This window comes from Pipistrellus hanaki, assembly GCF_964339955.1.
Source record: "Pipistrellus hanaki genome assembly, chromosome: 9".
Classification (NCBI taxonomy): domain Eukaryota; kingdom Metazoa; phylum Chordata; class Mammalia; order Chiroptera; family Vespertilionidae; genus Pipistrellus; species Pipistrellus hanaki.
This window is the reverse complement of record NC_140511.1, coordinates 50,035,524-50,053,919: the sequence shown is the minus strand read 5'-3', so window position 1 is coordinate 50,053,919 and position 18,396 is coordinate 50,035,524. Positions and strand designations below refer to the sequence as shown.

The following is an 18,396-nucleotide window of genomic DNA, read 5'->3' as shown; positions in this document are numbered from 1 at the left end:
ACGGACCAAGCATGGGACGAGCACTGTTAGGGACTAGACCTGCTTTGACTCGGTGGCTCCTCATAGACAGGGACAGGGGCTCAGAGAACAGAAGGCCCTGGCATGGCCACACTGGGGCTGTATGCTCGTGGTCTATCCCGCCACCAGGTGAGAGGTGTGCTAGTGCAGCTGCGTGCTGGCAAGCTTTGAGAGCAGCCACCTGGGCATCATCTCTGTCATCATCATCATCATCATCATTATCCAGCCCGTGGCAGCTGACAAACAGGCTGGCCCGCCTTGGCCACATTCTATCAGCATGAGCTGTAGGCTCTGTGGAGTCATCTGGAGCCAGAAGTATGAGAGGCTGGAGTCTACCATTTATCTGCTTATCCTGGCAGAGATTTCCACCATTGGTCTCCCCAGGTTTGAAACTGGGACCTCCCCATGCTCCCCAGATCTCAGGAACAGAAGGCCCTGTCTACCCAAGGATGCTCCTGAGACTAGAAGCAGAGAAGCAGGGAAGAGGGGTTCTCTGAGGTTCTGCTTGGGTTGTCTGCATGGCAGGTGCAGGTGGGCACTTCCGGGCCAGCCTACAAAGGCTACTACCAATCAGATTCCCACACAGGCCTGAGCACACTGTGATCTAGTACCAACTTGTACCCTTTCTCTGACCATCAGCCAAACATGCTTTGAGCTACCTTTATTTCCACTAAATCAGAAGGCCTGGAGCCCAGCATCATTCCTGCTTTACAGGAGCCTCAGCTTCCTTGTCTGTAAAATGAGAAGCTTGACCTAATTGGTGATTTCCTCACCAAGGATGCCTCCTAGCTGACCCCTCCATGGGCCCTGACTTTTTTTCAGAGACAACTGAAAAAAATTAGTCAGTTTTTTAAAGGAAGGAGAGAGATTCATCCATGGGTGGTTATCATTTGCTACCTCAGATAATTGTCCCAGCCACCCAATGAGTCAGGTAGTAAAGTTATGTCACAGATGGGGAAACTGAGGCAAGGTACAGCCAAGGGCTGCCTTTCCTGGAGACTCACTCAGCTCTGCCCACAGCAGCCTGGGATTCACAGTTGAGCTGGCCTGGCTCCATGCCCATGCTCACTCCCTGATACGAAGTTTTTAATCGGAACGAAGAAAACAAGTCTCCTCTTGCACCTGCCATCGTGCCAGTGCCAAGCAAAGGAGCATGAGGTCTCCAGGCCCCTGTGGGCCTGACTTGGGTGGTGTAGGAAAGGTCTCCTGTGATCTCAAGTGGCCTCAATGATCTCGAGGAGACTAAGAACAATTTGGAAACCTTTCCCTCTGCTGTTCTCCTAGCCTACCTCCATAGAGGCCAGGCCTTCACTAAGGGGCCCAAGAATCTGGAGCAGGGCCTGGCGCCTGCACACTGGGCACTCCATCAACATGGGATGAATGGAGGGATGAAGAAATCCAGAGCTTAGATGCACGGAAGACTTACTCAGGACCCGCTGGTATGAGTTAGTGTGAAACACACCCAGCTTGGAGCCACAAAGCCTCAGCAACATGCACCGAGAGGAGGTCTCCACACTCCAAGCTCCCAGACAGAGGATGAAGGTGCAGATGCTGAGCCAGGTCTGCTCTTCGTCCAAGTCACCAGGGAAGCTTCTGACAGAGCAAGGGAAGTATCTTATGTAAAGGCTACCCACTGAAGTGGTCCTGAGCTCAGGCCCTGGAATGAGGCAAACCAGGCTTTCTATCCCAGCCGTCACATTGAATGAGTCAGGTGACCCCTGGGCAAGCCACATAATCTGCGTGAGCCTCAAGTTCTTATCCGAAAGTAGGGATAACGTTAGTGCCTACTGTGTAGGGCTGTTCTGAAGATGAAATGAGAGAATGCTGTAAAGGATATAGCCCAGTGTGTAGCTCAGAGTAAATGCCTGCAGCAGACAGCTGTTGTTATTGTCTGCATCAGAGTGGGTGGTTAAAAGCACATCTGGAGTCCTTTGCATGGGTTCCATTCCAGCTCTCCTATGAGCTATGTGGCCCTGGGAAAATTGCTTAACCTCCCTGTGCCTCATCTTCCTGCTATGTAAAATGGGATTGATTTGAAGATTAATGAGCTATATAGGTATAAAATGCCTGGCGCAAAATAAGCACTCAATAAAAGTTAGTATTATTCTTACTTATTGGTAGTACTAGTATCCTTCTCCCTTTGTTCTGATAACAGATTTCACCGCATTTTCTACTCCCCAGACAAAAAGGTGGTCATGGGACTCAAGATAGGTTCATCAGAGTATCTTTCCTCCTCGGCCATAGTCATGGGTACAAAGGGTGTGCCCGTGCTCCAAGCTGGGAAAATACCCAATCTGAGAAATCATAGTGGAGGCCTAGTCCTCTTGGGAAGGGTGGAGGGGAGTGTGGGGTCAGCTGGCAGCTCCTCTACAGCCACAGGCCACTAAGCAGGGGGGGTATTGTTTTGGGGATGCCAAGGTCACCAACCAAGGTCATCCATCCAACTTGGAGGCAGCCTTTAGGAAAGAGACTGTCTTTAAGGCCCTGACAGGACAGGCAGCATGGTGGATACCCACAGTGCATCTGTGGGCATGTTTCCTTCTCTGGACATGGGCTATTTTAAGCTCCAAGAGCGTCAGTGCAATGCTAATGAGATGGCATTTACCCATGGGTTTTAGCTGGATATGCCTGTCAGAATCCCATGAAGAGATTTTTTTGGGGGGGAGGGGGACTTTTATTTGTTTTTATTTCTCCACAGCTTTACTAAAAGATTCTGACTTAACAAGTACAACTACAATGGCTGACACATTGCATTGTGCTAAACTGCAATATTTGCTTCCTCCCATTTTCTCCCCACCTGTGGGCCACCACCCAAAGATGGTCTATTCCCATACCTCCAGGTCTTCTAACAGTCCCTTGCCACTCCCTCTAGGAAAAGGAGCTCTGCCTTCAGATGTGCTTTAAAGGGTTTTGGAGAAACAAACAAAAACAAACCCCTGGCTGGTACCAAAAACGAAGAACCAAACCCCACTCCCCACTCCTGCAGCATTAGCCACGGGTGAACAGAATGAGCGCACACATTCTCCCGCTCATCCCCAGGGGGCCTGCACCCAGGCCAGCACAGGCATAAACTCAGCAACGCATGGGGTGAGGACCCTGCTGACGCTAACCTCAGCAGGTGCCAAAGGAGACTCAGCCGGAGAAGAAAGTGGCAGCTTCCAACTTTTGCTGGAGAAAAAGTGGAAACAGTGACCTGAAAGGACGCAAAAACCATCCTGACCACAATGATGTCAAGAGCAGCCACCCTTGGCAGGGTGTGGGCTGGGCCTGAGGGGCGGGAGCACACAGGAAGCCATTCCAAAGAGGCCTCACCCACCACCCCCCTCACACACACACACACACACACACACAACCCCGAAGGACACACGCAGGGCCACACACTGTCCCGAGCCCGCGGGCCAGCCACTGGCTTGTCTCTTTGTCTCGCAGCAACGGGGTTCAGGCTGAGGGGGATTATCCAGACAGGTATTTCCCTTGCTTCTCCTTGTCTTTTTATAACTGTATGCTCTGCTACTTAACAATGCACAAAGACATAAAAAGGAACTGGCTGGCGTCCCCTCGGGGAAGGATTTGGGACCACATTCCCTGGCTGGTATGAAGCTGGTGCCACGCTGCCCAGCGCTGCCTGGTGTCGTGGTGGTGTGCACCGCCCTAGCAGGGATCCGTGGGCAAGCTGATGGGTCTGAAATCTGAAAGGGATGGAATGCTCAGGGGTCCCATTTCCTGCCCCACCAACATGGTTCTCCGTAAACCAGCCAGGAAAGATCATTCGCTGAGCATTTGCCAAGCGTCCTGACGGGGACTGTGAAGAATTCCTGGGGAGCAGGAGCCTGGACTTTGGAAGCAGAGGCAGTAGAGCAGAGTGCTGAGACCTTGGATAAGTCGTCACTCCGAGGCTCCCCTGCTCTCTTTTGGGGGACGCTGTCTTCCTTACACAGCCAGGGTGTGGACTCAGATAATACATGTCAAAGGACAGTCACGGCTGGCGTGTTAGTGTTGCTATGAGCTAGGAACTGCGCGCTAAGTGCACTGCATGGATTATTCCACCAGATCCTCACAACTTCCCTGTGAGGGATGCAGGGGCAGGGGTCCTCCAGTTCAAATGAGGGTGCTGAGAGTCAGAGAAATCAAAGCATCTCCCCAAAGTCACACAGCTCATATGAATCAGAGCTAGAACGTACCCCCAGGCCCGTCGACTCCATAGTTCTAGTCTGTGCTCGACTGCCTGCTGTCTGGTTACATGACATGTAAATGTGGAGCTGGGGGCGGCTGGCTCTCCACCCGGAGGCGTATGGAGAAGAGGGGAGTTTGGGCTGAGAGAGTTCAGGGGGCCTTTCTGAAGCAGGAAGGGCTGAATCTCGGTCTTGCAGGGTAAGGATGGACAAAGGCAAAAGAAAAGAAAAGCACTGCCTGCTGGGAAAAACAAAGAACTGGAGGCAGGGATGACCCAGGCAGGCGGGCAGAGAACAGCAGTGGATACTGGCCAGGCTGGTGGGAGAAAGAAGGGAGACTGGCTTGAGTGAGGAATGGACCCCCTGAGCCATTTCCGTGGGGGCCATTCCTCCTGGGATCTTTCTCACCCACACCCCAGACACGCTACTGTGTCTGCTCCTTTGGTCACAGAATAGCCGCGGAGGGAATTGAAACCTATGAATGGAAAGGCCCAATAGTCCCTCCCTCCGCACAGCAGGCTTAGAACCCAACTCCATGAGCAGGGTGTTGCCAGTGCCCAGCCCACAGATTCTAGCCCAAGCTCCAGGACGCCAGGAATCTGCGTGCTGCCCTATACACGCAATGTCACCACCATTAATGAGGCCTTAGGACATGAGTGCCTCATGGCCAGGCCCCTCTCTCACCTGAAGTCACATTCCTCACACCTGCTGGGACACATTTTTAAATGACCTCTTGTTGGGCTGAACTACACAGAAGATTCTTCTGCTTAAGGAACTAGCTTGATAAGCCCTGGAACCTGTGGTTTGGTCCCACCTTGGCTGGAAAGGTCATTTGCCTGCTGGCCTCCTGGAGAGAAAGTGCTACACCACCCCACCCCACCCCACCACACCCCACAGTCTCTCCTTCGCTCCCTACCCCCACCCCCTAGCAACTCCTTGAACCCTGGACATGATTCTGGGCTCCTCCTGGGGGAAGACATGGTTCTGGGCTCCTCCACCTCAGATTGCAGGTTCCCCAGGGCACCACTGTGCTCAAGCTCTACTCCACATGCTAAAGCTACCCGGCCTCAACTCCCCACCAAGTCCAGAGGGCAGAGTCCTAGGCTAGGCCTCAGGCCCTCAGAGAAGGGAAAATGTGAATGGTGAGGATTTAAGAAACTAGGATCACTGGCTCAGTTCAAGCTCACTGTTGTGTGCTTCTTTGGAAGTAACAGGACCTGGAGGAGGGAGCAGGATTGGTGACACGGGCTCCTCCCAACCCTCTGCAGGAGGGGGACAAGGGGAAATGATGGAAAGGCTTTGGCAGATGGTCAATCTGAGCTTCCAGACCACTGCTTCCAGGGGTGGATGATGGCGGGGGTGGGGGAGAGGCGGTTCCTGTTTCCCCACCTTCCACCTGGGCATCTGTGGGCAAATTACTTAATTCTACCTCCTTATCTATTAAATGGGGCTAATAACCAATGCCCACACAAAACGACTATGAAGACAGAGCAAAATATGAATGTGGACATGCTTTGTAAACTGTAAAGCACCCTTAGAAATAGCAGGCATTTTCCATAATCCTGGAACAGTTGTAGGCAAACTCATTAGTCAACAGAGCCAAATATCAACAGTACGACGATTGAAATTTCTTTTCAGAGCCAAATTTTTTAAACTTAAACTTCTTCTAATGCCACTTCTTCAAAAATAGACTCGCCCAGGCTGTGGTATTTTGTGGAAGAGCCACACTCAAGGGGCCAAAGAGCAGCAATGTGTCTCTCGAGCCGCAGTTTGCCGACCACTCTCCTAGGGGATGGGGAACACAGATCAGAAACTGTGGCTTGAGCCGAAACCGGTTTGGCTCAGTGGATAGTGGGTCAGCCTGCAGACTGAAAGGTCCCAGGTTCGATTCCCATCAAGGGGATGTACCTTAGTTGCGGGCACATCCCCAGTAGGGGGTGTGCAAGAGGCAGCTGATCAATGATTCTCCCTCATTGATGTTTCTAACTCTCTATCCCTCTCTCTTCCTCTCTATTGAAAAAAAAAGCAATAAAATATATATTTTTTTTAAAAAAAGAAAGAAACTGTGGCTTGAAGGGAAAAGGAGAACTAGGAATCCATTCCATGCCTCAAACTTCTTTCTACACCTTCCTGGACAAGGCACACGTCTCTAGGAACTTAAAAAGCACTGACTGAGACCAATTTGTTCCCAGGTCTCAAGCACTTGCTCTGGTAAGGGCAGAGCTCCACCCACATTCCCATAATAAGGCAAAGCCACATGTGTTACCCGAGGAATTATGCAGGGAAGATGGAACATTTTACTCTGGCCTCCCAGGTCGGGGGAGGCTTTTATACTATTATGCTGTAATAACTGTTATCATAATAACTCTGAGTGCTTGCTATGGGCTAGGCAGTTCTAAGTATTTACATGGCTCATCTCATTTAATTCTCATGAAGCCTTATGAATGGTTCACAGATGACAAAAGGGAGACACAAAGAAATTCACTCCTGTGTTGGCCTTACATGCCTGGGAAGTGGTAGAGCTGGGATTTGAACCCATCAGGCTCTGCTCCTCCAGCACTTCAGGGGCTGGGTCAACCAAGATAGGTCTCTGATGAACTCTGTTAGGCTGAAAGGCTCTGATAAGGCCTGCAGGATGAGTCACTGAGAAAAGGCACTGACTCACCCAGGGCCTCTTCCTCCCATGGGCTGCTGACTCCTGACCCTGCCACTCTCAGACACTGTTCCTGGTCCGTCCTGAAGGCTGGCCATGCCTCTAACTCCCAAGGCTCCATGTGGGCACCAAATACCAAGGGAGACTGACGTAAGAACCTAAATATGGATGTACATTTACATAACAGAACATTCATGGAATACTTGTTCTTACGATAAAAGGTAGTTCAGTGTTAAAGGGGGGTGGGGGGGAGAACAACCTCAAATCTCTGCTCTGCTACTTCTGAGCTCTGTGACCTTGGACAAATCTCAGCCTCTCTGAACCTCAGCTTCCTCATCTGTGAGATGTGGTTAACTGCTTATCTTGGGCAACTGTTGCAAAGATGAAAGGAAATAACATGTCCAGGGCAACACCTGGCACACCACAGGCTCAATAAATAAGGATTGAATCCGATGGCCTTACAAAGCATTTCCACGTGACAGTCATTTTCTTCATGAGATTATCTAGTGGTAATAGTAGGACTTTTAAATATATATATATATATATATATATATATATATATATATATATATATTATTGATTTTTTAAAGAAAGGAAGGGAGAAGATAGAGTTAGAAACATCGATGAGAGAGAATCATCGATCAGCTGCCTCTTGCACACCCCCTACTGGGGATGTGCCCGCAACCAAGTACATGCCCTTGACCGGAATCGAACCTGGGACCTTTCAGTCCATAGGCCAATGCTCTATCCAGTTAGTAGGACTTTTAACTAGTGTTCATCTGCCACTAAGCTGAATCCATTATCTCATTTCATCCTTAAAAGTATCATTCTCTTCCTTCGACTTAGCTTCAGGATAACAGAAAGGATATGTCCAACACATTCGTTTTATTCACTCATACACACACACACACACACACACACACACACAGAGAGAGAGAGAGAGAGAGAGAGAGAGAGAAAGAGAGAGAGAGAGAGAGAGAGAGAGAGAGAGAGAGAGAGAGAGAGAAAGCGCCGACGGTCAAATAAGCTAATATTTAACAGGCACTTACTATATGCCAGGCACTGTTCTAAGGATTCTATACTCAGCAACCTAGTTCATCCTGAGAAGTGGTAGAGCTGGGATTTGAACCTCTCAAACACATGCCTGTAAGGTAAGTATTATTTATCACCCATTTTACAGATGAAGAGCTTGAGGCACAGAGGTTAAGTCACTAGCCCAAGGTCACTTACCGTATTTTCCGGCGTATAAAACGACCCCTAATTTTACAGTTAAAACATAGGTTTAGGCCTATATTCGCTGTGTAAGACTACCCCCCACTTCCGAGGCAACACCACTTCTTTTTTTAATAGACCGCCTCTCTGACTCTGGCCAATCTGAGCAGGCTTTTTACTAGAACACAGTGTACATGTTCTGTACCCGAAGCTACACTGTGTTCTAGTAAAAAGCCTGCTCAGATTGGCCAGAGTCAGAGAGCCGCTCTATTAAAAAAAGAACTGGTGTTGCCTCGGAAGTGGGGGGTAGTCTTACACAGCGAATATAGGCCTAAACCTATGTTTTAACTGTAAAATTAGGGGGTCATCTTATACGCCGGAAAATACAGTAGGCAGGATTCACACCCAGATCCTGCATTCTTAAGCACTACACTTATATTAAACTAATGAAAGAAAAGTCATGGCAACCTTTGTTTAACCGACTCCCAAGCGCCAAATTCTGAGAACCCTCCAGCCTAAGCCCTGCCTCCATTCCCTTTCTGCCACTACCTGCTCTTGCCCTCACCCTGCCCCACGGATTTTGCTCCCTCACCCTGCCCCTCCATGCCCAGGCAGGAAGTGCCAAACCAGTGGACTTCTCAAAGCCTTGATCATCTCCTCCTGGGACCTTAGCCTCATCCCCTATATTCTGTCCTCCATAAAGTCACTAGGGACACCTTCCCAGACATGGTGCTCTTCTGCTCAGGAACACTCCAAGGCTCCCTGCTGCCTAGAGCTGAGAGCCAGTGGGCTGAAGAGGATCCCCCTGGGGACTCGAAGTCCCTGCACTGCCTGGCCTGGCCCACTCTCTTATGGCCCCAGGCTTGCCAGCTCATAAGTCCCAGCAACAGGGTGAGTCAGGGAGGCCTTCCCTGACCAGCCTATAGAAAATTACAGCCCTCTCCCCAACTGCCACCCTCCTCCCACCCAGCACAGCTTGTCTGCTTCCCTCAGCAGTGCTCTTTACCCACCTCTCATCGCCTGGCCTCATACATTTCACTTACCCGTTTACTGTCTCCACTCCATGTGACAATGGATTTTACCCTGGTTTTTCTTTTTCCCTGCTATAATCATAGCTCCCAGAACAGGTTCCGACACCCAGTAAGAATCACAAATACCTGCAGAATGAATGAGTGAGTAGGCATTTACAATGCCCAAGAAGAAAATGTGCAATGACGGGGGAAGGGCTAGCATGCCTCTAGCCTCCCTCTCTGCTCCGGAGGACATCTCTGGAGGACAAGCTGGGGATGCCTAGATTAAAATGTCTGGAGGACAAACCCCTTCTTGCCCATCATCCCTAGGATCTACATGAGTTCCCTATGAGATCCTGGGCCCTGATACTCCTACCTCTGTTCTGAATTTACACACACACACACACACACACACACACACACACACACACACAATCTTTGGCTCTCTGGCGTATTGAAAGCTGTCTCCATCAGTCCTAAATTCATCTGCCCAACCTCAGCTCCCTCCACCCACCTTCAAACCAGGCCATTTCCCATTCCTCCTGACCTTGACGCCCACTAGGATGCTCTCTTCTTCCTCCTACTTATCCATCAGCCCTTCATCTTTCCTTTGAGATCCAGATCAAATGTACCCTCCTTCCCCTCCTCCTTCTTCCTCTCCTCCTCCTCCTCCTCTAGCAAGCTTTCAGGCCCTCTTCAACCCCTAGAAAACACTCCCCACACCCAATGCTGTCTCCACCAGTCATATGGAAATTAGTCATGAACTACCATGTGACTTGCCTTCTATGAACTGAACTATTACCAGAATCTCCTGTTACTTTTTTAAAACACGTGTGCCTCGTTTTTCCAAGTATATTGTGAACACTTTGGGAAGAAAGACTGAGCCTTAGCCACACTGTCATTCCCACAGCACGGGGCCTAGGACACACAGTAGGTGCTCAATCTATGCTTCTCAATGAACTGCCCAAGGTAAACAAGCCGCCTTCCTAAGCAGGTCACTTCCTCAATTAGAGGCACCGGAACTGGCTTCTCCCAATTCCCTGAATTTTTCCTTCAGGGCCTGCTCTGACCTCGGTTATCGGTTATCGGCAAACCCAGTCATGGGCTTGTGTTGTCAAAGGGTGTCAGACCCATTCTAAGGGCACTCCCTGTGCTGAGCAGGTGGGTATGACTGGGAGAGGAAGGATCTGTCAGGTCCCACAGGTCTGGAGAAGAAAAGTACACAGTTCCAGGCAAACCCATAGGTTCAGTGTTTCAATTTCCTTAAATACCGGAGTTCAACAGAGGGGAAGAAACCAGGGTGTAAGTTTTAGGTGCACCAGCGCACAGTAAGTTGAGATTATCACCAAAGGTTGAGAAACCTCAAGTTACTTCTGAGCTCAGAGAGGTGAACCAGGGAGGAGGGAGGAGGCCTGTTCACTGCAGACCCTTCCTGGGTGCGGCCATGCAGCCACCAGAGGAGGGTCTCCTGTGTCCGCTGCAAGATGAGGAGGCTGCACCTCGCCCTGTGCACGCCCGGGAACTGAGGTCCCTGTGGCAGCAGGAGGCAGAGTGATGACTCAGCAGGTGAGTCCTACTCCTTCCACAGTTCGAAAGTCTGGACTCCCAGATTATCTTTGCTTTTTAAATTTTTGAACAGGAAAACGAATTCACATGGTACAAAAATCAGAAAGCACAGAAGTACATAGGAAATCTGTCCCCCTTCGTGGCCCCATCGGTCCCAACTCTGAAACAGGCAACCACTAGTATTAGTTGCTGTGTCTTTCCCTGATGATGTTTATGTAAACACATGCAAATATAATATGGATTCTTCTCTTTACACATTTCTCGGTGACCTGCTTTTATCCTCTTTAAAAAAAAAAATGGACTTGGGTCCTACCTGTTGTAGCTGGGCAGATAGAGCATCACCTGGCACCAAAGGGCCATGGGTTCAATTCCTGGTCAAGAGCACATACCCCCAGCCCTGGCCAGTGTGGTTCAGCTGGCTGAGTGTCATCCCATGCACCAAAAGGTCACTGGTTCGATGCCTGGTCAGAGCATAAGCCCAGGTTGCGGGTTTGGTCCCCAGTCAGGGTGCTTACAGGAGGCAACTGGTTGATGTTTCTCTCTCACATAAACATTTCTTTCTCCCTCTCCCTGCCTCTCTCTAAAATCAATAAAAAAAAATATTTTTTAAAACTAAAGAATAAAGAATTGGACTTCAAATAGAGAGAGATGGAGTGCCAAAATAATAAAAAAGATGTTTGTCTGTGTGGCAAGCTCATGAAACAAAGATAAGGGAATAATTCTGGAGAACACGTGTGTGAAGAGAGAACTGAGGTGCAAAGGTCCAGCCACCATGGACACCACGGGCCTGCTGCTGGTCCAGATCCCAGGCCAATCAGAGAAGAGCTCTGGTGGTTGGGGATGGGGTTGAGGGGCATCACCCACCCTGACAGCGGTGGAAGCCCAGGAGCTGAAAGCTCCACCTGGACTTGCTGAGCATTGCATCTTCCAGAAGACAGAGGAAGCGTCCCTAGAAACGGAACAACTAACCTAATTCCCATGGCTATGGGTTATGGCTGATGGGTGACCGAGAGACACAGGAACTGTGGAGGACAAGCAATCATTTCCTCTGAAGTTTGTGAGATCAAAGAAGGGGAAGTGGGTGCCTGAGGCTCTAAGAAAACAGACTCGGATGGCTGGGGGAATAGAAGGGCTCTGGGACCTGACACTGAGAAAATAAATGATTCAGACTCTGAAATGCAATTCTAGTTATACACTTGGGAGGGGGAAGGAGGAGGGAGGAGCAGGGGGATGGGATGGAGAGGCAGGAGAAGGAAAAGGAGGAGGAAGAGCAGGAGAAGAAGGGGATGGAGAGGGAAGTTCAGAAGTGGGCAACTGACCACAATGATTGAAAGTTGGACTCAGGGGCAAACTGACTAGATTCTAATTCACCCTTTCCCCTTTCCAGCTATGAAATTTTGAGCAAGTCAATTAAACCCTCTGAGCCTTAATTCCCTCATCGGTAAGTGGGAATAATGACAATATCCACCTCATGGGGTTGGCCCAAGGATGAAATGAGTTCACGTTTGCAAAGCCCTTACCCCAGTCTTGGCTCAAGTAACTGCTCTTAGGTGGTACAGAATAGGAGCCATGTGGTTGCACAGAAACGCCTTGTTAGAAAGCAGTCTCATCCCAGGAGAAGGATGCACAGCCAAGGAGGCCGAGACAGTGATGCAGGGCCCACCCCAGAGTGTCCCCCAGAGGAGGCAAGCCCCGGATGCTGAGGCTGCACCACAGGCCCCAGGGAGAGGAAGGTTTGGGGTGAGGGGTTGTCTTGAGCCAAGTGGTCTAGAGGCATAAAGGGTGCTGGGAAATTGGGTCTCGGCTCCCACTCTGGGTGCATGGTGGCCTTTGTCAAAAAAAGCTATGCTTTTCAAAAACCGTTAAATTGATTGGGGTGACATTGGTTAAAAAAGAGAGAGAGAGAGAGAGCTATTCTTAGACTGACAAGTAAAGATCCAATACTGAGATGAGAACGGAAGCTGGAAGCTGAGATGGAGGAGGGGCTTGGTTTTTATAAAGGGATATTTATTTATTTATTAAATATATTTTATTGGTTTTTTACATAGAGGAAGGGAGAGGGAAGAGTTAAAAACATTGATGAAGAGAGAAACATCCATCAGCTGCCTCCTGCATACCCCCCACTGGGGATGTGCCTGCAACCAAGGTACATGCCCCGACCAGAACCGAACCTGGGAGCCTTGAGTCCACAGGCCAATGCTCTATCCACTGAGCCAAACTGGTCAGGGCTATAAAGAATATTTAGATACTTTCAGTGACCAGGTTTCCTTGATAAGGGCGAAAGAAACCTGCAGGTGCCACTGAACTGCCTACCGAGTCCCCGTGGGGCAGCAGGGGCACCCGGAAGCAGCCGTGGAGCCTCTGGGAACAGAGCATGTGAGATCAAGGATAGGATCGTTCTGTGATAGGATGCTTGGTGATCCGTGGAGAACTGGCACATCTAGATTCAAGAAGGCATCTGGTCACAGGTCAGAAAAGCAAAAGGACAGAGACTTAGGCAAGGGATCTACCTTTCCCAAAGTAAGATCAGAGCTCATGGCACCCGAGGGGAGGACTGGAGCAGTGTGCCAGAGGCCTCCCTCCCGAGGAGCATTTCATCAGTGACTCGGGGGATGCTATGGAAGGCACACAAATAGGATCCTGAAAGAGCTCAACAGAATAAGTTGCCCTGAAGTGAACAACCTGACATTCAACAGGAACGGTTGTTCTGAATCAGGTGTGAACAAAACAGAGGCTCTGCCTTTAAATTATAAAGCCACACACAATCTAGGCCAGGGGAGAAGCAGCTTACCAACAACACCACATGTCAAATAATGTCAGCAAAAATGGTGCAAAATGGTGCAATGTTTTTGCCAGAAAAGATGATGCAATCTTGGGCTGCATTAAGAGGAGAATGACCTAAAGGAGGGAGGTGATAGCTTCCTTCCAATGCTGCGGTCACACCACAAATACCATATAGGGCCTGGGTATTGCCCTCACTGTATTAGAATATGAACAAACTGGAGTTAGTTCAGAGGAGAACCAAGGAAAGGTCAAAAGCCCTATGAGAGCCTACATCATAGGCGGTTAATCTGAAAGAAGACTCAAGAGAGAACAAAAGGGCTGTCTTTAAATATTATGTTTCACTAATTAGAAGATGCAACTTTTTTCAGTGATAAAACATCTGAAAGCAGAATGTATCGTATAATCCCTCCCCCTCTCCCCACCTCGAGCTATCCCCCAGGGCCCGGATGCAGCTGTGGTGCAGTTGTCATTGCCTCATTTCTATTGTCGTGTGGAAATCTGACTGTTGACAAATCTAGACAACTGCCACCTTCCCCACCTCAGGATCATTTCAGGAAGAAATGTGAGTCCTGGTTGCTGACTATAAACCCTCCTTGGATACCTCCTGATAAAAGTGAAGAAAGCAGCACCATCAAAACTTACAGAATGAGCAGCAGAAGTTAGAAAAAAATCCAGAGACAACAGAGATTAAGAAAGACATCACTACTTTACCAGAATATAAGAATGTACAAAAACCACATGGGTGGCTCTGAGTCAAAAAGTAATTGGAAGACTTGGGTTCTGAAAGTGAAAAAGTTTTAGAAATGCCGTAACCCAGTGGTCGGCAAACTCATTAGCCAACAGAGCCAAATATCAACAGTACAACAATCGAAATTTCTTTTGAGAGGCAAAATTTTTAAACTTAAACTATATAGGTAGGTACATTGTTATTAACTTAATTAGGGCACGTGGTATTTTGTGGAAGAGCCACACTCAAGGGGCCAAAGAGCTGCATGTGGCTCACAAGCTGCAGTTTGTCGACCACTGCCGTAACCAATTTATTTTCCTTTTTATGTACGTGCAAGAGTGATAGGGAATGAAAGCATAGGTCTAAGCTCTGAAAGAACACTTTCAGTAAATACAAAATAAACATGTTAAGTGATAACAAGGCACGGTTGCACAGTTGAATTGGAAGCACTTTTTCTTTCTTATGAATAAAATAATAGTACAGCTTCTAATTGATGGTATCATAGATTTGATTTTTAAAAACAGTGTCCAAAGAGCTGTCGTGTGGAGGAGAAATTAGTGGCTTCGAGGAGCAAACACGGGGACCAAATGCCAGAAGCCATGGGGAGCCATCAGGGAGGTGACAGGAGGAGCCGTCCAAAGATGGAAGGGTCACCCCCCCACGGGCAAGCCCAGGCCGGTGCGGCCCAACTGCTCCAAGGTCTGACTGAGGGGACCTCTCATAAAGAGAAAGGCATCGTGTTTTCTTGGTGCTTTGACTGAGACATTCTCTTAAAAGTCATTAGTAAGGGTAAGAGCCATTTAGGGAACATTGCCCAATGGGAGCCTGGGAGGAACCCTGTCCACATCTGTGCTCTGAGCCTCCTGTGAGTCAATGCGGTAAAGGGCCAGAGGGGAAGAGGCCACCTGTGTTCCAGGCACCATCAGGGGTGCTGTGCACATTGCCCCATCTAATCTTCACTGACACCCTCCACGATAAACCTGAGGCCACAGAACAGAAACTTGAGGCTTAGAGAAAAGAAGCAGCTTGCCCACGCTTTGCTAGCGACTCTGAACCAAAATGGGCTTCAAATACAAGAAACTCCAGAAGTCTTGGCTGGCGGAACGAATGGAGTGCTCACTTGATCAATCCCTCAATGAACTATTATAACTTGGTCTCATTTTGGTAGAGCTGATGCTAGGAGAACAAAGACGAAAGCTGTTGCAGTACCCCACCCTCACCCTATCAGCAGCTCCCACGGGCACTCAACCCGTGACATCCGCTGCTTGAAGGAGCGATTTATCCCATCACAGAAAGCAAGGGTGTTTCTACGGCAGAGAACAGGTGCCCGAAGCCCTCCTCAAATATCAGAGCCTCAAGCGTACCAGGTTGCCATGCCTCCCACCTGCCAGGTTCACACTTGGTGCAGGCGGAAGCCGAGCTCAGCTTTTGCTCCCTCCCCAGGGCCAGGGTGCCACAGGGCTGGGGAAAGCGCTGGGAGACGGACACCCGCTCCACCCCCTCAATGTGTTCCAGCTGCCTGGTGACATCAAGTCCAGCCTGGGTCCACTGGTAAGCTCAAGCTTCCTCCTCCTGGGAAAGTAATCTCAAAGCGTGCACCAGAGACCCAGGGCAGGGCCCACCTGCAGGAGATATAGGGTACTTATGAGACCACAGAGGGGAGAATCCGTCATTTCAGATCATGGCCCACAATGCTTGGAGCATCCGATGCCTGGAGAGCAGATTCTGACAGAGGAGGAGAGAGGCCCCTGGATTCCTGTCCCGTCCTAGCTTTGGTGGGTGTCTCACTCACATGCAGGCAGGTAACTCCAGCTCTTGATCCATGGGTACCCACCCCCACAGGGGCTCAGCACCTGACCCACTATTCATTCCCCTCAAACTGACCTGAGGAAGGACAATGATCTTTGAGGAAGGCTTAGCCTGCAGGAAGATGACGGGAGGCGGGGCAGTAACCATTTTCTATAGCGGACAGAGTTGCCAGACCTCAGAGCAGGCCCCTTTAGTGGCACAGAAAGTGACAGATGTCCCATATTCTAAGACCCAAATTGAGGAGTTACAACTGGTCTGCTCTCCTTCTAAACTGAAATACAGGACTGCCCCTTTGGAACCCCTTCACACAGAGGCTGCAGGCAAAACCAGCACACATATGAGGCTTTATGGGGACCCAGCCTTACCTGACCCCTATGCCCCAGCCCCCATTCCCCATGCCCTCCTTGGTCCTGATAAACAGACGCTGTCTGGTCAGTGTACACATCCAAAGCATGGAGGGCAGTGCAGACCTCCTGACAGATCCCTCATCCTGACTCCCCCACAAGCTGGTCTGCCTGAAGGACAGCTCTGACCATCCCTCTCCAATGACTGCCCACTGCCTGCTGGGGTAGGGCCATGTGCCCGCCCAGCATTCAGGGCTGGCCTGATGCCAGCCTCAGCTCCCACGGGTTCCCTAGGCAGACCCATGTTTTCACCATGTGCCACCCTGAACCCACCTCACTTTCCCATGTCTCTTTGTGCTGTACCTCTGCCCATCTCTGCCTATGGAGGTCCTTCCATCTTCTAGGCCCTGGCAAAGCCACAAACAAGTCCCAGCTTAGAGGGCACAGCCCTCTTAGCATAATTAAGCTTGACCTTATAGCCGCTCCCTACACATTTCAATGACCAAGTGCCACCTCCTCCAGGCAGTCTCCCCTGATTCCCCACACTATGCAACTCTCCAAAGCACAGTGCATACTCTGCCTTGATGTGCAGGGATCAGTGAGCTCGTCTAATGCACCTCCCTCTACGATAGATGAACTCTGTTCCTGCCATTCATCACAATGCCCCCAGCATGGACATTGTGCATTGTGAGCTATGGAACCTTGGCCATGGTACTCCATGCCTGCCCTGACAACACCCTATTTACAAGTTTTTCTATGCCCTCCTCCACCTATTCCCAGATAACTCATCCCCCATTCTCCCAAGGCTTAGCTCTCAGCTGACAGACAATCAGAGATACACTAATATCTGTTGTCCTTCCTAAAGTATATATAAATGGCTAAAAACAAAGATAGGAATTTCAGGCCCCAAGGCTCTGGGGATGGTATTTTTGATAAGGAAAGACCTTGCACCAAATGTTTGTACAAACCAGTGCTACAAGTGTATACACCTAAATTCAAAAAATAGGAGAGCAGTTAGAAAGGGTTTAGGGGGTGAGGCTCTGTCCTTCAGAACCGCAGGCAGAGCAGCTGGAGACGGATCCCAGGATCACGGCAGGGCAGAAAAGGTATTGTAGATGGAGAAAAGACCTGACTGAGACCTGGCTGGGTGACCTTGAACAAGGAACTGCTCCTCTCAGGCCTCTGCTCAGTATCAAGAACCCCCTGAGCCTCAGTTTCCCTGTAGGTACAACAAGATGCAGGAGTGAGATCTGGAGGAACCCAGAGGCCCCTTCCAATCTGACATTAAGATTCTGTGGCTCATGGCCCCACCTCTTCCTCACTCCCCGGAGGTCAGCACGTTTGAAACTACCCCTGTTCCACTCCCTCCTTACCCGGAGCCTCCCTGAGTCCAAAGGGAAAGGAACCGCTAAGGATCTCCCGGCCAATCAGCAGGCAGCAGGCCGGGTGGGGGAAGGTGTGGGTTTCTATGGACACAGAAATGCTCCTCTCATTCACACCATCTGTCCCAGCCCAGAAAAAGACAGAGTCGGCTGGTTGCCTTTCCTTCTCTGACCTACCTTTTTAAGAGATTACAACCGCCTGCCAAATGTAAGTGCTGCCCTAAAATCAGGACATATAAGGTCTCTCTGCCGGATCTGAAGGGCTTCAGAATGGTCGAGAGCAAGAATGGTGAAGAATGGAACTCGGGGAGGCAATCTTAGCTGCATTGTGTGAACATGCAAAAAAAAAAAAAAAAAAAAAAAAAAGGTTTTTAGAAACCGCTCTTCTCTTCTCTCATGCTGAAGATGATAAAGATGAATTTTCAGCAATAAACAGACATCTGCGAGGAGCTTCTGAAGAGATTACAACATAAACACCCCAGAGACGGCTTATAAACAGCCGGGAGTCCTCCCCAAGTGGCCACAGCATCCGGCTCACCCGTGCGGCCGGGGGATGGGAGGGCAGAGGGATAGAGCAGGAGGCGGTATGGAGAGGTTGGGGAGGATGGAGGCTGGGCTCCCCACAAGCAGGAGGAGGTGGTGGGGAGGAGTTAATGTGGTAGAAAATGGAAGACTGGCTGCCTTCTGCAAGGGAGTAAAGCTCGGGACCCACTGAGAGG

At 49.7% G+C, this 18,396-nt stretch overlaps 1 protein-coding gene across 9 annotated transcripts in view; it reads right to left on the bottom strand.

The window, feature by feature from the left end:
* The window catches only part of MICAL2 (microtubule associated monooxygenase, calponin and LIM domain containing 2), a 196,734-nt gene that overhangs the window by 169,704 nt on the left and 8,634 nt on the right, over nucleotides 1-18,396 (bottom strand). The window lies entirely within an intron of this gene.